Source organism: Cynocephalus volans, chromosome 1 (assembly GCF_027409185.1).
Source record: "Cynocephalus volans isolate mCynVol1 chromosome 1, mCynVol1.pri, whole genome shotgun sequence".
Taxonomy (NCBI): domain Eukaryota; kingdom Metazoa; phylum Chordata; class Mammalia; order Dermoptera; family Cynocephalidae; genus Cynocephalus; species Cynocephalus volans.
In genome coordinates, this window is record NC_084460.1 from 71,795,971 (window position 1) to 71,801,970 (window position 6,000).

Here is a 6,000-nt window from a genome sequence, read left to right on the forward strand (position 1 = left end):
TGATCCCACATTCCTGCTTGGCATTGCTCTAGTAGATGGCCTCTATGGTGGCTCCATCCCTGTGGCATGTCTCTGCTGGGTTATCTTTTGCCCAATTCCCAATAAGTTCCTCATTTCTATCTGAGACCTCATCATCCAGATGGCCTTTACTGTCTATGTTTCTATCAATATTCTGGTCACAACAATTTAACCATTTAACTCTAAAACATTCCAAACATTTTCTCATCTTTTGTCTTCTTCAAAGTCCTCCAGACTCCTCCAACTTTTGCCTAGCACCCACTTCCAAAGCTGTTTCCATATTTTCATGTACTTGTTATAAGCAACACCCCACTCTCAGTACCAATTTTCTGTATTAGTCCGTTTTGTATTGCTGTAATAGAATACCTGAGACTGGGTAATTTATAAAGAACAGAGGTTTATTTGGCTTACAATTCTGTCCACTGCACCTGGAGCAGGCCTCAGGCTGCTTCTACTCATGGCAGAAAGCAGCAGGCAGATGGTGGGTACAAGCAGATCTCATGGCAAGAGGAAGCAAGAGAGAGAGAAGGGTGGTGCCAGGGTCTTTTAAACAACCAGCTCTCATGGGAACTAATAGAGTGATATCTCATTTAGGCCCCCCTCCCCCAGGGAGAGCATTAATCCATTCATGAGAGATCTACCCCCATGACTCAAATAGCACCCAACACTGCCACATAGGGGATCAGATTTCCACATGAGTTTTGGTGGGGACAAAACATCCAAACTCTATCAGTTGGAAAGCCTGACCTCCTATTTTCAAATACCACAAGCAGTTTAAGATCGCAATATAAGAAATGTTACAAGTTATTGCATAACTTAAGTCAAATGATGCTGTGGACAGTAGAAACTTCAAGTTCCCCTTGAAGGAGCAACAAGATCAGTACGAAAAGAGGAGTGAAGGTAAATTCCAAGTATGGAGAATGGCATAAAGTGTGAGAACTCAGTCAGGCAATGTGTAGATGGCGCTGGCTGGAAGAGAAGTTTGTTAGGATGTAGAGTGGCATATGAGTTCAGACTGCATATCAGGGCTGGGAAGCTTCTTGGAGGCTATATTAGTCTGTTTTGTGTTGCTATAACAGAATACCTGAGACTGGGTAATTTATAAAGAAAAGAGTTTTATTTGGCTTATGATTCTGGGACAGCTGCATCTGGTGCAGGCCTCAGGCTGCTTCTACTCATGGTGGAAGGTGGCAGGCAGCTGGCGGGTACAAGTGGATCACATGGTGAGAGGAAGCAAGAGAGAGAGAGAGGAGGTTCTGGCATCTTTTAAACAACCAGCTCTCACAGGAACTTATAGAGCAAGGACTCACTCACTACCCCCCTCCACCACCTGAGGGAGAGCTTTAATCCACTGCCACACCGGGGATCAGATTTCCATGTGAGTTTTTTGGGGGACAATAACACCCAAACTCTATCAGAGACATTATAGACAAACCTCAATTTGAATATCAGGACTTAAGAACAGGAAAGGATAAGCCAAAACTGAACTGTCACGTGAATCAAGCCCAGAGTTCATTTCTTTCTTCTATGTTTCCTTGTTCTATAGGAATTCAAACTACACAATGAAAGCTTTAAAATGGGATTGCAACAGAGTTGGGTGGTATGAGTCAGCAAGCATATCTTTTTCACCTGGGCTTTCTTTGATCAATGTGATATTTTGGGAGTTTTTCTTGGGTATGTTTAGTGTGGGTTTTCATGACACCATTTAGTGCTCAGTGGACAGTCTTCCTAATCGGTTGTGACAGTGAGTGATGACAACCTAGCTGAGGTAGTGGATCCTAAAGGCAGTGCTCATGGAGGAGGTGTGATTCAGACAGAGACATCTCCTTTAGCCACCTCAAGCTACAAGAATTCTCAGCTTTTATATAAACTGACCGTTCTGTGTTGCTTGTCCAAAGTCAAATGGGGAAAATCATCTGAGTCTGTTTTGGGTTAAGGCAAACTACAGGACTCCTTCCATGGGACAAATATATGTTCCCTTTCATAGAATCTGGAGGAGTCTGTCTCGTACAGGTCCAGAAAGTTTTGATGAAAATGTAGGAAGTGGTATTTTGAATTATTAACTTTTTTTTCTTCACAATTTCTTTTCTTATTATTTTATATTCCACATTTCCTTTCCCTTTCTTTTTCATTCCACCTCTTACTGAAATACACAAACATACATTCATTTCCATTATCACTGAAGGTGTTTTCTACTCATTCCCTCAGAATAAGATCACCACAGAAGAAACAGAATAAAAAGAAGAGTTATTCATGGGATTCCACTTTTTTCCTAAAGTTCAAGTGAGATATTTTATAATTTTTTCAGGTACAACCTCTTTGTTCTTTCAGACTTTCTCTTTCTGTCTCAAATTAATAATGTTCTTTAATCTTTCTTTCTTTCTTTTTTTTAACATTGGAGAGAACAGCAAAAACTCCAATGTGGAGAAATTTCATTACAGTAAGGACAAAGAGAAAATCTTACAAGTATTCAGTGCAAAAAAAGAGATTGCCTTCACAGAAGCAGCAATGAGACTTCTAGCTGACTTTTCAATAGCAATAGTGGAAGCTGGAATACAATGCAAAGATATCCTTCATGTGCTGAAAGAAAATAACTGCCACATATATTTCTATACCCAATGAAGGCATCTTTCAAGATAAGGTATAAATAGTTAAGTTTAATCAGATAGTTTGTCACCAGTAGGCATGCACCAAAGAAAATCCTAAAGTATGCAGTCAGTTTAAAGTTCAGTGACATCAAATAGAAGGTCTCAGAGACAAGAATGACTGGCAAGGAAGGGAGGAGTTGAGTGTGAGGGTAAATGTGGACAAACATTGAGCATAATATCAATAATAACCAGGTCTTGTGAAGTAAAGGAAAACCAAAAATAGAATTAAAGTATATAACAGCAGAAATAATATATATATAAGAATGATTAAAGAAAGATTAAGTACTCCAACATCCTAATATTGTCTGGGATAAGGTAAAGAAACTGACTAACTTTAGACTTTCAGAAGTTACATGAGCGTGCTGCACTTTCTTTTGTAAATGTTAAGTGATAGATACAGATCATGTAAATTGCAAGTAGGTATAGAAAAAAATGGAATGATAAAAAAATAACCAAATAAGGCAAGAAAGGAGAAGAAAATGTAAAAATCGGTGGAAATAGAGAACATAGTTAAATGGCAGATTTAAATCTAAATATCTCTGTAATCACTATAAATTATGTATTCCATTTGAGACAAATATTATCATACTGTTAAGAGCAAATACAAAAATATGTTTTTTTAAAAAAAGATACATTTAAAACATTGGTTGTAAAATAATTGAAAGCGGAAGGATAAAATAGTGTACTATTCTAATAGTAATCTAAAGAAAGTTGTTATAATTATATCCCATATGTCTTGAGACAGAATAGACTTAAGGCAATGTATTATTAGAAATAAAGAATGCCATTTTATGGCTGAGATGTTTCTAGTGTATCTAGAACTTCTTTTTATAGAAAGAGCCTAGGGAGGGGCCGAGCCCGTGGCGCACTCCGGCAAGTGCAGCGAAGCTCCTGCCCGCGGCTAGGATCCTATATAGGAATGGCAGGTGCACTCACTGGCTGAGTACCGGTCACGAAAAAGACAAAAAAAAAAAAACGAGCCTAGGGAGGATTAGAGTCCTATTAGTCAATCTGAGATGTGAAGGGGACTGGGATACTCATCACAGTTTATGCCACTTTTGCATGAGGATTATTTTTTAGCTCAAGGCCATTGAGAAATAGCAGACACAGGAGGAGCTCTCTGACCTCCCCCTTTCTGCCTAAAAGCAAGGCATAAATTTGCTTTTATAAAGGAAATTTCCATTTGTAAGGGAGTCCTCTTCTCCTCTACCAGGAAGAGAAGGACTCTGGACACGTGAACCTGGGAGGGGTAGAGGGAAAATAATTTTTTTCCTCCCTTTAGATGGGAACTTGAGAGGTGAGAGGAAGGAAAGCTGGCATGAGTGAAGGATTAAGAGTGGACGTCCACATCAATCTAACTGTGCAAAGTCCCCTAAATATGGCTGAGGTTCAGGCAGGGAATCTTGGGTACAGACCAATGGGGACTTCTAGGGAGGTCTGATTTGAATCGGGGGGTGGTAAGAAAGGAGAGCCTTAATAGAGAAAGGGAATAGCCTCCTGTGCCATTTATACAAGGTGACATGCTCAACATGTAGTGCTAACTCCCTGCTTTCCCCACTGCCCCAATCCAACTTGCAAGCTGGTAAGCACACAGGAGCTGCTCTGGAAAACATACTGAATAATTTTTCTCCCCACTTTCACCTTTAAATCAATAATATGAGATTAATGAAAATATTTTCCTGCTTTCCTTTGACATATGGGAATACCTACTTGGCTCTAGTCAAGCCCAAGTTTCTCAGGAAATTTCAGCCCCTCAATCCGGGAAATTCAGGTGGTGGTCACCACAATGAAGGAGAGCCTCACAACCTGGAGGAGGAGATGTCATCTCTTTCCCCCAAATCTGCTCTCCTGGAATAGGCCTCTCTGGTGACTTCTTGGTTGTCCCTGTCTCCTCCTCCCACATCTTCCTGATTCAGGATCAGTCACCACCCTGACCCTTGGTCGACCCATTCCTCCAACACCAGGAATGGAAGCCAGGAGTCCAAGAGAAGTTGGCTTGGCAGATTTGGAGATTTGCTTGGCACCTGGACCCCCACGTGGGAAAAACTGCTCCCCCAGGCTCCTCCCCAGCCTCTGGATGCTCTGGGTGTCCCCCACCTGTGCTGCCCATTCCCAAAGATTCTTGGGGTGCAGGAATGTGCTGCCTCTTGGCCCCAATTCCCAGTAGCTGATAAAGACCCCCTCCTTGACCAAACTCTAGCCAGGCTCCTCTGAGCCCTCCTCCCCTCGGCCTCAGCCTTGGCCTATAAAGACTTGGGAAACACTACCATAGTTTCTAACAGCTCAAGGCCACATCTTTAGTTCTCATTAAAGTGCCTGCCTTGGAAAGCTCTAGTCTGCCAAGAGAATAAACCGTCAGTTCCAGTCGAGATCGAAGGTAGAGCTCCTGTGGGAGGGGAGGCGCCTACCTTCAGTGAGCACAGGGTTAGGAGACGCATTGTAAGGAATCCTCCCACTTGCTGTAAGTTTTCACTTTCCTGGCTTTTCTAGCCTCTGCTCGCCTCCCCACCCCTGTTCCCTCATTTTCCCTAAGAAACACCCAGTCATTTCTTTGCAGGTGGGAGTTGAGTGCAGTTCACGCTGGACTCTCCTATGCACCGAGAGCCCTGTGCCTGACTCAGCACCCCTACGCCTGCGCCCAGTCCTTCCCCAGCGACCAAACCAAGAACACAAGTAAGACAGTTTCGCATTTGTGGAAATTTTATTGTGGAGAATAAAAATGCATACAAAGCGCTCTGCAGGCACCACCTCTGTCGCAGCAGAAGCGTGGTCTCTGTTGAAGAGGGTTACCCGGGGAAGCTTCTCTGCGGAAGGAATCTCAGAAATCTCGGGGCTCCGGGGCCAAAGACCAGGACGGAGGCAGCCCGAGGTACACCTGCCGGCAGGACTGGGGAGGGAGGTTGGATGGTGGCTGTCGGGGAGGAGGAGGGAGACGCTCTGCAGGGTCTCTACCATCGCGCTGGTCGGACCCTGTGAGCGGTGCCGTCATCCGAGGACCGAAGCTGCGGGGCGGGCATCACAGGGCTCCCGGCCACGTCCCCTCACTTGCGTGCACTTGGGGCTCCTTTTTCGTGTCAGGTCCTTGGCAGGAGGCTCTGCACCCTGGGTTCTTTTTGGTAGCAGGCCCATTTCAAAAGCCCACAGGGAAGCTGGTGGTCCCAAGAGAGGCAGACCAGCTTTGGACAGAAAGGGCAAGGCCAGGGTCTGGAATCCCCAGGGCTCATGACTGGCTTTACCCCAGGGTTTCAGAGAAAGATGTATAACTGGGTACTACTAAAGGTAGAGTGCTCTGTGGGGTGGAAGATGGTATGTGCTCCAAGGCAGCCTGAGCATC